At 31.9% G+C, this 9,193-nt stretch overlaps 1 long non-coding RNA gene across 1 annotated transcript; it reads right to left on the bottom strand.

Annotated features, from left to right (window-relative positions):
- Positions 1-4,025: 4,025 nt before the first annotated feature.
- On the bottom strand, positions 4,026-8,664 carry LOC148945368 (uncharacterized). The gene is made up of 4 exons (XR_016142688.1): positions 8,620-8,664; positions 7,483-7,575; positions 6,543-6,608; positions 4,026-4,809 (listed from the first exon to the last, which is right to left on the bottom strand). It is a non-coding gene; the product is annotated as an uncharacterized LOC148945368 (long non-coding RNA).
- Positions 8,665-9,193: the final 529 nt, after the last annotated feature.

Genomic DNA, 9,193 nt, shown 5'->3' with positions numbered 1-9,193 from the left:
GCCTTATGGATCTAAGTGCCTTTCTTTTCTGTTTTTTTTTTATCTGTACGTATTATTTCATTTTGGGATTACGAAGGCTTTTGTATTAAACCCGTTCTCACATTTTATTTTTTTGAGGCCTTACTTAAATCATAAAGTTATCTTGAAATATTGTGTTGCAACTGAATTAAATAACGTGTACCAAAAATTTTTATGCAATAATAAACCAAAGATATTGTATGTCTTCGGCTTGTGGTTGTTATTAGCGTATTCATTGGAATAAATCATATTAAATTCTAAAAGTTAATAAAAAGAGTTCAGATCTGTTTAACCATTATGACGCATAAAACAGCCGCTAAAATCAGATGAATTTTGGCAGATCACATAAATCGTTGTTCTTCCGTGAAAGTGGAGCAGGATGAACGAAGGGTAAGCAAGCAAGGTAAAAGTAGAATTAGATTAGGGGCAAAACTTTTTCTGACTTTAGCACGAAAGAACAAGTACTATTTCATCATGTGTAGCACTGTAGCACGTGCTTCAATTTGTAGCACTTTCGTAATGCAATTTTTTAATTTTGTCATGGACGAAATGATGAGGATTTTGAAAAAGGTTTAAGCCCCGTCTTAATTGGTGTATTGGCTTGTCTTAATTGGCAGATAGTGGTAATAAGGATCTGTTAAGGCGCGTCTGCATTTGGCAGATTCTGCAAATCTGCCAGAATGCCGAATCCTCAATCATTGTCATCTCTATTTGCGGTTATTCGGCAAAATATATAAACAACAGGTTCGTGGGTTTACAAAAAACACACTGGAAATGCTTCAGATGCATCTTGTTCAATCAAATTTATAATTATTTATCTTGCTGCAGAGACTATCTATGATAACAAACTCGATCTTCATTAATTTATCAGTGTCTAAACGAGGGAGAGACAATCTCAATGTAAATTCACAGCTCAGGTAGCTGCAAAAGCTAAGGAGGGAGCTTTCTTCTAAAAGAATTTGGGTTATGCCTCAAACTCACGATTGGTGGGATAATATTCGTCAAAGGTATACCTATGCTGAGTTCTACAATTATTTCAGAATGAACTGGGACAGCTTTTATTTGATTGTGAATAAAGTAGAAAATGCTACTACAAACAAATAACACAAAATTCAGGCCAGCAATTAGAGTGGACAAAAAAGTTGCTGTTGCCATCTATATTTTAGCAACAAACAGTGATTATAAAACAGTAGGCTCACTATTTGGCTTGGGAAGGAGTACTGTTGGGAAGTGCTTTCATGATTTTATAGATGCTGCACTGAGAGTTATTGTGCCAGAATTAATCAAATGGCCTACTAGCTTGGAACAATTAATGGTAAAAGAAAAGGAATTTGACGAACTTTGGGGATTTCCTATGACTATTGGGGCTATAGACGGTTGCCATGTCCCTTTCCACCCTCCCAAAAGATATCAAACTGACTATTATAATTTTAAGGGCTGGTATAGTGTGAATATGCTTGTGATATCAGATGCCAAGTACCAATATTTGTATGCTAAAGCAGGCATACCAGGTAGATGTAGTGATGCTGGTGCATTTATGTCCACCATTATTTACCAAAAAGCTATGAATGGCACTCTCTTTCCTAGCTATTCAAGGTATTTGAATGGTGTCAAGATTCCATTTCATCTTATTGGGGATGGGGCTTTTAGACTAGAGTCTTGGATGATGAAGCCTTTTAGAAAGCAATCAACTGAGCCAGAAGAAATTCTTTTTAATAAAAGGTAAGCTTTTTGCATTTTCTCTAGGCTCCAAAGCTTTCATCCAAAGATTAGTCCTATAGTCTACTTCTTGAGCTTTCATTAGCAGACCAATTCATGTCTGCTTTCTTTAAAGTATTTTTGGTTGTTAGAAACCTCGTTTTAGGTTGAATTAGAAAAAAATATATCATTAATTTTCCTGTATAATTAAAAACTCAGGGTCTTGGAATAAAATTGCTATATTTGACAGTTTATTTAATGAGCAATACATACTACAACAAAAAATAAAGCTGCTAAACTTGTTGTTGAGCATAACCAGCAAATGGCTTCCTTTTTCTTTTCACTGTGAACAGAGTAGGGCAAAAAGGTAGAGAATTTAAGGTCCATGTTTTCTCTAAAGCAAGTAATTTGGCTTGTTTTTTTTTAAGTAAATTTCTCAGAATAGTATGTTCAGAATCAATCAAATATTTGTCAGCTTAGTATAGCTACACAGCTTAAACACTTAACTATGTTATTAAACCTAAATGAATAACAGTTAGAATTCCAAGCTCAGAAGCTAATTGGTTCTATAAAAATTAAAAGAAAAATCAATAATGATAACAATAATGATTATTGTTTTAAAAGCCCTAGGACAATGACAATACAAACTGAAAAATTTAATTATAATGAAATCCTGTTATGGATATGACTTCAAAAATGAAAGATCTAAGGTTTATGTTTCCTGTGCAAGTTTTGGTATGCTATCTTTCTTTAGTTTGTCAATAAAAACAAAAAATTTTAATATTTTTTCATAATTGAGATTTTGTTCTATCCATCTACTGAATTAAATCTTGAAAATTTTGTGTAAACTGTTTTACAAATGAAAAATCAAATGTAAATTGGTTGAACATTGTTGATTAAAGACAAACTATTAATTTTATGCATGGTATTTAAGGTTTATATTCCCTGCATATGTTTTGGTATGCTATCTTTCTGCCCTCACAGTTTTAACATGTGAATAAAACCAATCACTTTGCTACTATTTCATGGCTGCAATTCTATTCTATCCATAATCTGAATTAAATTTTGGTTTACCCTGTTTTTAATGTTATAAAGAAAATGCAAATTGGTTGAAAGTTATTGAAAACAAAACATTTTTTGTATTTTCTGGAGCAGTTTATATCCTTCTCTAAAAGAAAGTAAAATCATGATTCTTGCCAGTCAATGAATTGATCTGAGATAAAGGACCCCAGTGATATGTGCAGACCTTACCTTAGGACCATTGGGCTGTGTCACTTTCTCTTGTAGGCTATGAAACTCCCTCTTGTAGGTCTTATGCTCTGATGCTTGTGTCCAACCACCCAGCTCTCTTGTGTGTAATATGTTTAAGAAAGTTAATTTTATTTCAGTGCCTAGATTTGTCATGCCCTAAGATATTTTAGATGATTTTGCAAAAGATGGTATCTCCCTTTAATACCTGGTCATTATAAAGAATCATGTACTGCAAAAATAGAGTAAAACATTTTATCCAAAGCTCTAGATTGTAAGAACATGTCTTTTTAATTTTGTTCATTTTCTTTTTGTTTTAACTTCATTCTAACTTGGTGTCTCTTATCGAATCTTTTTCCTCACTATATCTCAGTTGTTTTTTTACTGTTCATATTATGTTCTAATATACCATAAAGTCAAGGTTTAAAATTAAGAACCCTTTACTCAAGTTTTGACTGTTTCTTTTGCTTTTTTAGAAAACTATTGAGACTTCAGGGCTATTTTTTCGTTTCTTTTAAGCAATAGATTCTTTTTTTAGGTTGTCCAGAGCAAGAAGGGTCATTGAAAATCTATTTGGCCATGTCAAAACCAGATTTCCAAGGCTTGCTTATAGCTTAAACTTTAAGTTTGGGACAGAAAATAAAGTGTGTGTTGTAGCTTTAGGACTTAATAATTTTTGCTCAATGAGGAACTTTGAAGTGTTGCAGGAGTGGAAAATTTATTTGTCTGGCCTTGAAAGGCATTTACAGAATCGCAGGGTAAACCGTGTCCAGGTCATTGGAGCACAGCCTAGAATATTCCTGCATGAAAGTCAACAGGGGGTCTCTACAAGTGGATCTGATGTCCAACAAGCCTTAGAGAGTCATTTTTGGGCTCAGAGAAGGCAATAAATTTGTAAGTTCAGTTGTCAAGAGTCTGTCACTAATTTTTGTTTAGTGCAACTGTTATTTTGGTAATTAAAAAGTTGTTTTACCTATGGGGATAAAGTATTTATTGCCTTAGAACTGTCAAATAGATAGTTTTCTACCCCATGAAATTCAACAAGATAAGGCTACAAATTTGTGAGTTCAGTTGTCAAGAGTCTGTGACTAATTTTTGTTTAGTGCAACTGTTATTTTGGTAATTAAAAAGTTGTTTTACCTATGGGGATAAAGTATTTATTTCCTTGGAACTGTCAAATTAATAGTTTTCTACCGCCTGAAATTTAACATCATTTTTTGTGTAGAAAAATGTCTCCTAAGATGTCAATTAAAATGAAACTGTCTTGGCTTTAAGTAATACAAACATAAATATATAAATTCAAATTGCCTTTAAGCAAGAGATCCTAATTCCAGGAGAACATGCAAAATTTTCCATCACAAATTATATTTTATTCACCTTAATTTTTATAACATCTAAAACTATTCAATTATATGCTTACCAATTAAAAAAACAAGCAGCAGTTATTTCTACTCTTTTTAATAATCATAAATTTTGGTTTTACTGTATTAACACTATTTGCCCTCTTTGCATCTGTGGGAGCAGAGGAAATGATATGAATATCATCCATCGAATTGCAAGAATTTGTTTGAAGAACCTTCACATTGCTCATTTTGGGGTGATGGCAGCTATGCATGCTATTCACACTTCTTTTGGATTGTCTTTCTTTTGAAATTTCCTCTATAATTTCACTATTTTTTTTAACAGCATCCAATAGTGATTTTTGAGTTTCAAAGAATGAAGAAAAGAGTTGTTTCCCCTATTCCTTCTCTGCAATCTCACTTTCCCTAAGCTCCTGGATTAGGTTTTGCTGTTCTGTCAATAAGGAACCTCTTATTTGCTTTCTGCTATGTTTTTGAAAGTCACCTAAAAAAGAAAGAAAAAAAAATATGTAGTGATTACTCCTTTATGGGACTAAATTTTTGTTTTTTTGCATAACATTTTATATAGGGTAATAATACTGGCCACTGATTTTAAAGTTTAGTGCCTTTTGTAAATACATGATTGACAATGACACTTTCCCTAAGCTTCTGAATTACTTTTCGCTGCTCTGTCAATAAGGAACCTGCTCTTTACTTTCTGCTATGTTTTTGAAAGTCACAAAAAAAGAAAGGAAAAAAAAATATGTAGTGATTACTCCTTTATGGAACTATATTTTTTTGCATAATATTTTATACTTGGTAATAATACAGGCCACTGATTTTAAAGTTTTGTGCCTTTTCTATATATTATACAGGATGATTGTGCAGGCCACTGATTTTAAAGCTTAGTGTCTTTTGTAAATATAGGATAGAAAGATTCTACAGAAAAAGGAAAATGTTGGTATTTCTTGTATTTCCAGTGCAAGTTTTGTAATTTCAGCATTTTCAACCTCTCTCCCCTTTTTAACGCCTTACTCTTTTTCGTTTTGAGTGAAAAGGTGCTCAATAACAGGATTTGGGCATAATTTTTAAAAAATGCATTAGAGATATGCTGTTCTTCAATTTTAACATTAAGGAACACCCCCCCTACAGACATGTTTGAAAAGTACAAACTATTATAAGCAGAAGGTTTAACCTATTTACAAATTAAAAACTGTATTCTGGAACAAAAACAAATTAAGGTTTTCAAAATATAAAGCTACCCTAAAAATTCTTGAAAATATATCTCAGTTTTTTTAATTTTACTTTAAATTCCATAAGATAAGTTGCCATGATCCTGTCAATTATCAAAAATTGTTACGTAAGAATGATGAATTATGAAGACCCCAAGAATGATTTCTTCACAAGAACTGATTTCTTCACCAAAATATTATACTCCTGTAAAATTGGACAAATATAATGGTGTTCAGCCATAATTTTGTTCAGCCATTTTTTGCAATTTTAATTATCAAACCATACAGCAATATCAATGTTTTGTGTATTTCTTATCTCATCAGCAGTGGTTTGTGTATTTGTTATCCTTTTCATTTATTTGGATTTTTGTTTGAGTGCATTATATTTTATTTAACCAGCATTATTCTAACATTTCCTGTGTTAATAAATAAAAAACTGGGTTTTTATTGCTATTTGACTGTTGATATGGCAAATAGCTGACTACTGTGTATCTTATGAATCAAATAATGTATTTGTTATCCTTGCTATTTATTTGGCTTTTTTTATAAGTGTATTATATTTTATTTAACCAGCATTATTCTAATGTTTCTTGTGTTAATAAATAAAAAACAGAGTTTTGATTACTATTTGACTGTTGATATGGCAAGTAACTGACTACTGGGTATCTTATGAAGCAAATAATGTATTTTTATCTTTGTCATTTATTTGGCTTTTTCTTTAAGTGCAATATATTCTATTTGACCAGCATTATTCTTACGTTTCCTGTGTTAATAAATAAATCACAGAGTTTTTATCACTATTTGACCTATTGATTTGGCAAGTAGCTGACTAATGGGTATCTTATGAAGCAAATAAAAGAGGAAAATACTCTCCAATTCTCTATCTAATATTATTTCCAAAAATCAAGATGGGAGAATGTAAATATTGGAGCAATGAACCAATTGCTTTTGCAACAAAGTCATTTTTACTTTACTAATATTAGTAAGGTGTCATGAATATTCTTACTGGTATCATCTTTGCTAAGCTGTCTTTTCCTTGAAATGCTTGGCCCTGGATTTGCATTTTGAGTTCCTTAAACAGAAAATACACATATATAAATATATATGAGGGCTAGCTAAACATTGGATCTATATAAAAAAGCATATAACTCGTAATTACATAATTTGATCTTTGTCCAATTTCGAATTCTATCTTGTTTTTTTTTTTATAAAGAACAAGTTAAAAAGTTTCAAAATGTCAACTTTGCTACTAGATTTTCACTAGCAAATATTGTATTTGGTATCAATCTTTTGAGGGAGGAATAGAAATAGTTTTTATTAAAAATAAGTTGTGAATACATTTACTCCCTCCCCTCCTGGGAAATATTTCACAATTTACCATAAAATTTGTGATGTTTTGGATATAATCAAGAAAAGCATCATTTTTACAGACTTTTCCCAACAAGAATGGAGGTTTTGACTTCAGTGCAGTCATGGCAACAGAAGAGGGTGGCTTAAAGGTCCAATATTTTGCATATCTTACCAAAACCCTTTCATAGTGCTGCAAACCTGTCTTGGAAATGTCTGTTATGGTAAAAACAAAATACCTCAGCCATTAATTATTTCCATTCTTAGTTGTTGCTTTGTTTCAATTTTTTAAGTTGTTTGAAAAAGGAAATAAAACATTTTATTTATAATTCTAAAAATAACAATGTTAGGCCATACATAGTCATGCCAGGAGTTGGAATCCCATTGCCTCAATAAGAAAAACCCCCTTTCTTTCCAAAAGCTATAGTTCTATTCAACCACAATTCAAGCTAATTGTCCAAAGTCATTTCTTAGAAAAGATTTATGAATTTGAAAGATCCCATGGGAGTTCTTTTTTATTGATCCCAGCAAAACTAATTACTGGGAAAAAATTAAGAAAAACACTCCAAAAATATATACTGTACAAGTTAATTACTAACCTTGATTATGGTTTTCCAATATTTCATCTACATCTGCTTCAATTGATGTTTCATGTGTCTCAGCAATTTCTTCATTGAAAGCTGGGCGTACTCCTAGAAATTTGAAAAATATAAAGAACAAACAAAAAGGTATTAGCTGTCACTGTTGTATTTGCAGAGCCATATTAGGAACAAGATTTTCATTTGTTTATATTTGACTCAGAATTTTTTTTATATCTAAGGTTTTTTTTATATGGTATTCAAGAAAATTTAAATTGGTCAGCAATTTTTTTCTGCCCTGTCATTTAGTTAATTTAATGCCAAGAGTTTCCATTTACAAAAAAAGTTTAAGAGGGCCAATACAAAGTTTCTTCTAGAAAGTAGTAGGCAGGGGTGCCTAGTCTTACAGATAAATTTGAAAATAGAACATAGTCAAAAGAAATCATACAAAAATCAGATAATCCATAACTATAAAGATTCATAATAAATACTTTAAATACTAGATAGTGTGTCCAACAACTTTTTAGGCTGCAAGATTCTACATTTTTATTTTAATCAGTTTCTAGGGACCTCACAGTGAACTGCAATTTAAAATTTAGGTCTTTGGATATTATAACTAGAAGGCTAAGCATAATTCAAATAAAACACTTTAACTAATAACAAATAGCCTATAGCAAAAGCCTACCCACAATAGTTTACAACCTGAAACATAGCCTAATTGTTTTTGACATTTCTGTTTTTCTTAAACCCCGGTTTTTCTTAATTTTCCATGTTTTGGCTGCTAATAGAATCAGTAAGATACAGCCAAAGCACATATGCAGTTTTGTAGATATAAGTATGAGATTTGGGACTGTCATAGACCCTAGTAAAGTGTCCTTTTACCCTAGTAAAAGTCAACAGAACCTGTAAAGTTTTATAAATAGCCTCGGTTTATCCCCGGCCCCACTAAGGTGGAGGGGGGGGCAAGGATGCCTATTATATTTACAAATAGTGTTGGAAGGGGATGAGATGGTAGGCTACTTTTTTTCAGTATTACAGCTCTTGGTTTAGGAGAGACTGAGCAAACACTTTTCAAAGCAGCAATGCCTATAAATGCAAGTTTCACTAAAATCTTAAAAAGGTATCATTAGCCATAACAAGTTTAAGAAAGAATCTTACCTAAGATTTCATGCACCTGACTGTAAAATATCCATGCTGGCTTTTCTTCTCCACCTTTCCCTGTATCAGAAGATCTGGGTCGCACTCTATTGTACTGATCTGTTAAGTATCTAATTCTTATTTTTATATATGTAGGGAATCTCTTCTCATAGCCTTTATCAACCATCATATTTGCCGTTTCCTCTCATGTTAGAATTTTATTTGCCATTGAAGAAAGTTGCTCATAAAAATCCTTCCATATTTCTATTAATACAATCACTCTTCTGATGTCCATTTTCTAGAACCCTTTATAGCTTCTGTATCTTTAGCTGTTTTACCCATTTTCATAAATCATCACCAATTTCTTTTAAAAATTCTTTTCTGAAAATATTTACTAGAGTCTTTAATTTGTCCGGTAGTTATTTTGCATTCGCCAAGTCTGATCTCCATTATCCCTGATTCTGCCATCTTGCAGAAAAAGCAACGTCGAAGGTTGCAGAATCTGCAAACTGCCAATACGGAGACGGAAAAGAAGTCTCCATTGAAATAAAATTTGCAGATTGGCAGTGCAGATTTGCAGAATCTGCCAAATGGA

Source organism: Artemia sp. Qi Xiang Cuo, chromosome 13, assembly GCF_049724085.1.
Source record: "Artemia sp. Qi Xiang Cuo chromosome 13, ASM4972408v1, whole genome shotgun sequence".
NCBI classification, from domain to species: Eukaryota; Metazoa; Arthropoda; class Branchiopoda; order Anostraca; family Artemiidae; genus Artemia; species Artemia sp. Qi Xiang Cuo.
The sequence above is the reverse complement of the archived record's forward strand: the minus strand, read 5'-3'. Positions and strand labels throughout refer to the sequence as shown.